This window comes from Dasypus novemcinctus, chromosome 4 (assembly GCF_030445035.2).
Source record: "Dasypus novemcinctus isolate mDasNov1 chromosome 4, mDasNov1.1.hap2, whole genome shotgun sequence".
NCBI classification, from domain to species: domain Eukaryota; kingdom Metazoa; phylum Chordata; class Mammalia; order Cingulata; family Dasypodidae; genus Dasypus; species Dasypus novemcinctus.
The window spans coordinates 105,945,594-105,952,582 of record NC_080676.1 but is presented as its reverse complement, the minus strand read 5'-3'; the positions used below and the strand labels follow the sequence as shown (position 1 = coordinate 105,952,582).

The 6,989-nt window shown below is 46.8% G+C and overlaps 1 pseudogene; it reads right to left on the bottom strand.

The window, feature by feature from the left end:
• Positions 1 to 1,508: 1,508 nt before the first annotated feature.
• Positions 1,509 to 3,072, bottom strand: LOC131278352 (uncharacterized; annotated as a pseudogene).
• Positions 3,073 to 6,989: the final 3,917 nt, after the last annotated feature.

Below are 6,989 nucleotides of genomic sequence, written 5' to 3'. Positions count from 1 at the left end.
CTGTAGCTGCCCAGAGAGCCTGATGAATCTTCACATATCTTTCTCCCCTACCTGGGGCAGGGAAGGAGCTGCAGGTGTGGGCAGCAATCTATGCAGTGCAGGTCCTAAGATGACCACAGCTGCCCTGGTAGACTTCTGATTTTCAGTCTATACCATTCAAAGTTCCCTGCAGTTACCTGCACAGGCTGGTGCAGGTCTCCTCACCCTCCTCCCTGCCAGAGGAGGTGCTGAAACCTAGGTGGGCTGCAGGCTGATCTGCATGAAAGAAACTGTCAACCTGGCTTCCTCTCAGGCAGGGGCAGAGTCAGAATGGTGGCTACTTGGCCTCTTTCTGGCTTGGGCTGGTTCTCACCCCAACTGTCCCAGGATTATCTCTTAGCCAGTCAAGTCTCCCAATCAGTAGCTGAAATCAGCAGCCAACTGTCTCCTCCACCCCTCTTTCTGGGAAATGCAGCTTCTCAATCCTGTCACAGAGCCGCTCCTGGGGCTGCTTGTGCTGCAAAATTAGGATAATCAGTGGCTTCCGCAGCTTGGCCTGTAATTTCCCAGAGAGGTTGGCACAGGTCCCCACAACATCCTACCTGCTGGAGGTGGCACTTGTGCCTAGGCTACAGCTGCAATCTGACCTGGATGGGAATAAGCCAGTCCCCACTAGCACTGGGCTTCTCAGTCTGCCCCGCTTCTCCTTGTGGCAGACACGGAGTTAAGATGGTGGCTCCCAACCTCTCTCTCTATCACCTGGACAGGCTCAAACCTTAGCTTTTCTCAGGATCATAATGTAGCCCAGTGAATTTCCTCATCATAGCTGAAATTGGTGCCCAACTGTCTCTTCCTCCCCAGTTTTGGGGAAGTGGAGCTTTCAATTCCAGCCACAGAACAGCTCCTGAGTTGGCCTATGCCTCCAGTGGAGGATGGGCATCAGCCTCCATGGTGTGGAGCACTCTATTGATGAGTTTTCTCTGCAGATGGGTAGTCTCCTCCTTTCACTCCTCCAAGGACTTTGCAGGATGCTCTTCTGGCCTCCTGGATTCCCCAAACAGGTCCTTCAGCTAGCTCCAGAGAGCTCTGGGTGTTTGTTAACTGCCTTGTAGCCAGAGCTGACTCTAGGGGCTCCTTACTCCGCCACCATCTTGCTGTTTCTCTGGTACTCGACTAGTTTTGATGTGAAATCTTTTGGTACTTGACGTATAAACTAGAACTTGTTGCTGTCGGTTGCCTCCTGACTCCTTGTTCTTTTCTTCAGAAACAAAGGACCACTTGTTAGTCACATGGTACCTTTTGCCCTGTACACATTCCATTGCAGTCTTTTCTTAGCATATGTAGTCATATTGAGTTTTTTGCATTTTTTTCTCATCATTGTTCCTACAAAAATGAGCAGTGATAGCACTGAGCAAAAAAAAATATTACTTTGTACCGCCATTGAGCAAAAAAAAAGGCAAAATGATAGGAGTATTTGCACTACTAATCTTGTTAGGGAATACAGTATACCTAGAGGAACAGTCTCAACATCAATAGTGAAGGTGGCAAAGATTGTGCCAGAGCCTCTGGTGCAAGTTGTAAAAGGCAGAAAAGAAAAAGAACACCAGTGAAAGTACACTGTTCTCAGTTTTTGACCCAGGGAGTTGAAATGAAACAAGCTTTTTCAGGCAATTTGATAAAATATGGATCCAGATTCTTGGTTAATTTTGTTAGCCAGTTTCTTGCATCCAGTTCCTCCTGCTCCACAAACTGGGTCCTTCTAAAGGTCTGCTTTATATATGCATGCCCTCTCAGGAGAATCATCATCTTCTTGCCTTTGTGCTTTTTATAGAGGAGCAGAAGGTCCAGAATGCATTCAGCCCCATACATGGGGTTAATGCCAAGAGAGTTGTGTTGTATATCCTTAAAATCAATGATGTGCCCTCTGGCCTTAGCGTTGGCTTTGATCATTTCCATGACCTGCATGAAACTGATCAGATACTTCTCTCTGGGCAGAGACCATCCCTCTTCAAGAGAATCGACCATTAGCAGCAGAGTATAAATATTCTAGTAAGAAGCCCCCATTCTAAAATCTCCTTTTTTTGGCAGGTCTGAAACGTCATAAATAGAGGAATTCCCAGCTGCATATGTTCTTTTGAATCTCGCTGTTACTTATTTGTTCGTCAGGACATTTTCTAGGTGGAACTTTATTGTGCAATCGTGAAGTTCAGCTATTTGGCCTTTGATATAGATGTCGTCATCTGCTCACAGAAACCATTCCTAGCTAGGTAGTGCTCATGCTTGAGCATCATAAAGGACTTCTTCTGCAGGTAGGAGAATACCATGCCCAGGAGACACACAATGGGGATGTGTTTTGAGGTGTCTGAGCCCTCACTGGAAAATAATTCAATTCTCCTAGGAATTGCATCGCAACACTTCCTGTGTACGGCGGCCTAGAGGGTCTGCAGGTTTTCATGGGAAGTCATAACTCTGAAAACGGGAAAAGTCTTGTCCTGTAGCCGCCATTCTGCCCTGGCCTGGCACCTGGAGCTGCATCCCGCACGCATCGCAGCGCGGGCGGCCGGCCTGGGAAACCGCCCATGGCACTGCCACTGCCAGCAGTCCGCGGGGCTCGCGGGGCGCTGTGGACCCGATCGCTTCAGCTGGAGGGGCGGGAAAGGACAAGCCGCAGGCCAGCACAAAGCCAAGCACTACCCCAAGCAGCACGCTGAGCCAAGCGCGCCGGCGGCTCAATGCCATGCCCCAGCCGCTCGGCCCTCCGAGCGGGGGCCGCGGCTGCAGCTTCTGCTTCTCAGTGCGCCCTCCACCCCCGAACTCGCCCGCAGAGACCCACCGGTCCAAACCCGCGAGGCGAACCCGGAGACTCGGCGCCGGAACCGCCAGCAGGCCCCCAGATGGCGCTTTGTTCCTCGAGGCTGAATTACCCAAGTCGCGCGCTTTGGCCAGCGTTATGGGGCGAATATGCCAGGCACGCGCCGTTGTCACCTCTGGAACGACGTAGCGGCTCCTCCCTCTGGATCTCGGTTCCGGATGCGAGGGCAGCGGCGAGGACTGTGTCAGCCAGGTCCCAGTCCGGCACCGCCTGGCCTTCATCCTAAGGCTGGATCCGGTGGCGCAGTACTCGCCCTCATTCTCATCGTGGCGGGCTCAGGGGCTTTACGGGCACATCCTCGGGCTTAGTTTTCTATTGCAATAGGATTTGTCTACTCTTGTTGAGATGTAGTATTTCTTTTATTTATTTATTTATTTATTTTTTTTTTTAAATTACATTATGAAAAATATGAGGTCCCATTCAACCCCACCGCCCCCGCCCCCCACTTCCCCCACAGCAACACTCTCTCCCATCATCATGACACATCCATTGCACCTGGTAAGTTCATCTCTGAGCATCACTGCACCCCATAGTCAATGGTCCACATCATAGCCCAGACTCTCTCACGTTCCATCCAGTGGGCCCTGGGGGGATCTATAATGTCCCGTAATTGTCCGTGAAGCACTATCCAGGACAACTCCACGTCCCCAAAACGCCTCCACATCTCATCTCTTCCTCCCGTTCCCCACACCCAGCAGCCACCATGGCTACCGTTCCCACACCCGTTCCACATTTTCTCTGTGGACATTGGATTGGTTGTGTCCATTGCACATCTATGTCAAGTGAGGGCTTAGATTCCATATGGGTACTGGATGCACTCTTCCCGCTTCCAGTTGTAGACACTCTAGGCTCCATGTTGTGGTGGTTGACCTTCTTCAACTCCATGTTAGCTGAGTGGAGTAAGTCCAATAAATCAAAGTGTAGGAGCTGAAGTCTGTTGAGGCTCTGGGCCTGGGTGTCATATTATTAGTCCAGAGATTCAAATCCCCTACATATATCTTAAACCCAGCACCGACTACAATTCCAATAAAGTAGCATGCAAGTCTTGTGAAAAGAGATCCCCTCTGAGTCCAATTCCATCACGCAGAAACACCAGCTCCAAAGAAGGGCTATCTGTCATGGCAGTGAACCCCTTCTGCCATGACCATAGAACCCGTGGGTCTCTTTATCCCTCAAAAGAACCAATACCTGGGGTTGTATCTACCTTATCTGTCTCTTAGACTCTGTTCAGTTGTACATAGGGGTATTCCTTCTGACAACCTCCAGACTCTTTTTTAGAGACTCACAGCCTTATAATCTCATTTCTCCTTTCCATTTCCCCCTTACATTAGGTCAAACAGCTTCCCAAAGTCATGTCATTATATGTAGACAGGTATATTCTGCTGTTCCGCATTGAATCTTTAATTCAAGGTCATTTTCTAGTTGCTTCTTCAGCTGGTTTGTGGTAGTGATCCCTCGGTGCCAGGGAGGCTCGTCCCCGGGTGTCATGTCCCACGCTGGGGGGAATGCATCGCATCTACATGCTGAGTTTGGCTGTGAGAGTGGCCACATTTGAGTAACATGCAGGCTGTCAGGAGGAAACCCCCAGGCACAATGCTACTCTAGGCCTTGTTCTTATTGCAGGTGTATAGGCTCAAAAGTGTAACCATTAGTATCACGAGCCCACTGTTGGGCCCTCCTTCCTTCCTGGTTCTTGTCGTTGCACCTGGAGGATTGCCGCTGCTCTCCCAGGGCCCACAACAGTGACCCCCCGGCCAGGAGCCCAGTACCCCCCCAGCTGTTGTTTTTGTTTCCACTATGAGTATATATAGACATTCCCATATACCCTGGGCATATGCCCTGTATAACTCCCTGTCAACCATATATATCCTGTCAATAACATCCCATATCAGTATTCCTCCGCTGCCATTGTTGAACCACTCTGTGATCCAAAACTTCCCGTAAAGTGAATCCCAACATAATGTCAGCTTCAGAAGAGTCTTAGATCACTGAAATTCATATATACAATATACAGTATTTCCCCAGATCCACCATAAAACCTTTTCCCTTGCACAGCAATAATCTTTTAACTTATTCATATCATATTTTCTGAAACTGATGTACAGATTCCAACACTATAGTTTTCAAACAAGGTGACATTTGTGCTTACTATGTGGTCCATATTTTAGGCTATACAGTTTTCTAAATTTTTTAGTTATCCTATGTTTTGTCTTATGGTTTTCATTATTAGTCTGTCGTCCCCTATATGTTTTTGGTGTAATATTAGCTGTTTTATATTCATCCTTGTGTACTCTCACATAACTCCTCTTTTGCCCCTTATTTACCTTTGTTCCATCCATTCCACATCCATTTTCCCCTCCCCTTAGGGCCCACAACGCCTGCCAATCTAATACCCTGGGAGCCGTCCTTTCTCACGAGAGATACAGTTCTCTCTATTCAACGGCATTAGTCTTCCCCAGGATATAGGTCCACCCCACCCAATGGTAGAACCCACCTTGGCAAAATGAGCCTTCAGCTATTCCCTCCGGAGTCCGTCACGCATCAGACCATACCCCCTGAGCGTCCTAACCAGGTAACCCTCCTACTTATACTTTGATACGTTTTACTCAACATTTAGTTTTCAACGAACTTCTGACACTCTCCCATATTCGTATGTTGCCCCTCCCTCCCACCTATTTCTTGGACAATATTACCCCTTTTCCCATCCCCAGCCCCCCTCAAACCCAGAAAACCCCACCCGAAGGTAACCCCTTGCCCCCATTTTGTCCCTTCTTTGTGCTCATACTTACCGCCAGCTCATCACAGATTCCACCCCTGCAGACATTAACTCACATCCTTCCTCCACCCCCCGATTTCCTGTAAGCCACTTTTCCAGACTCTAGCTCTCTGAGGCAGTTAACTTATTTCATATCATTGAGGTCATATAGTATTTGTCCTTCAATGCCTGAGTTGCTTCACTCAACATAAGATTCTCAAGGTTCATCCATGTTATCACGTGCGATTGTAGTGTATTGGTTCTTACAGCTGAGTAGTATTCCATTGTGTGTATATACCACATTTTATTGATCCACTCATCTGTTGATGGACATTTGGATTGATTCCAACTTTTGGCGATAGTGAACAATGCTGCTATGAATATTGGTGTACATATATCGGTTTTTGTCCTTGTTTTCAGATCTGATGGGTATATACCCAGCAGTGGTATTGCTGGGTCATATGGCAAATCTATGGATAATTTTTTGAGAAACCGCCAAACTGTCCTCCAGAATGGTTGGATCCTTCTGCATTCCCACCAGCAATGGATGAGTGTTCCCCTTTCTTCACATCCTCTCCAGCATTTGTATTCTACTGTTTTTTTCATGGCTGCCAATCTTATGGGAGTAAGATGGTATCTCATTGTAGTTTTGATTTGCATTTCCCTGATTGCTAGAGATTTGGAGCATTTTTTCATGTGCTTTCTAGCCATTTGTATTTCTTCTTTGGAGAAGTGTCTGTTTAAGTCTTTTTCCCATTTTTTAAATGGGTTGTTTATCTTTTTGTTTTCAAGATATATGAGTTCTTTATATATGCAAGTTATAAGTCTCTTATCAGATATATGGTTGCCAAATATTTTCTCCCATTGTGTGGGTTCCCTTTTTACTTTCTTGAAAAACTCCTTTGAGGTGCAGAAGGCTTTAATTTTGAGGTAGTCCCATTTATCTATTTGTTCTTTTGCTGCTCGTGCTTTTGGTGTGATATTCATGAAGCCATTTCCTATTACAAGGTCCTGTAGATGTTTCCCTACACTGCTTTCTAAGGTCTTTATGGTCTTGGCTCTTATATTTAGGTCTTTGATGCATCTTGAGTTGATCTTTGTATAAGGTGTGAGATGGTAATCCTCTTTCATTCTTCTACATATGGCTATCCAGTTCTCCAGGCACCATTTGTTGAATAGGCCATTCTCTCCCAGTTGAGAGGGTTTGGTGGCTTTATCGAATATTATATGGCTATATACATGAGGTTCTATATCTGAACTTTCAATTCGATTCCATTGGTCTGTGTGTCTCTCCTTATGCCAGTACCATGCTGTTTTCACTACTGTAGCTTTGTAGTATGTTTTGAAGTCAGGAAGTGTGATTCCTCCTATTTCGTTTTTCTT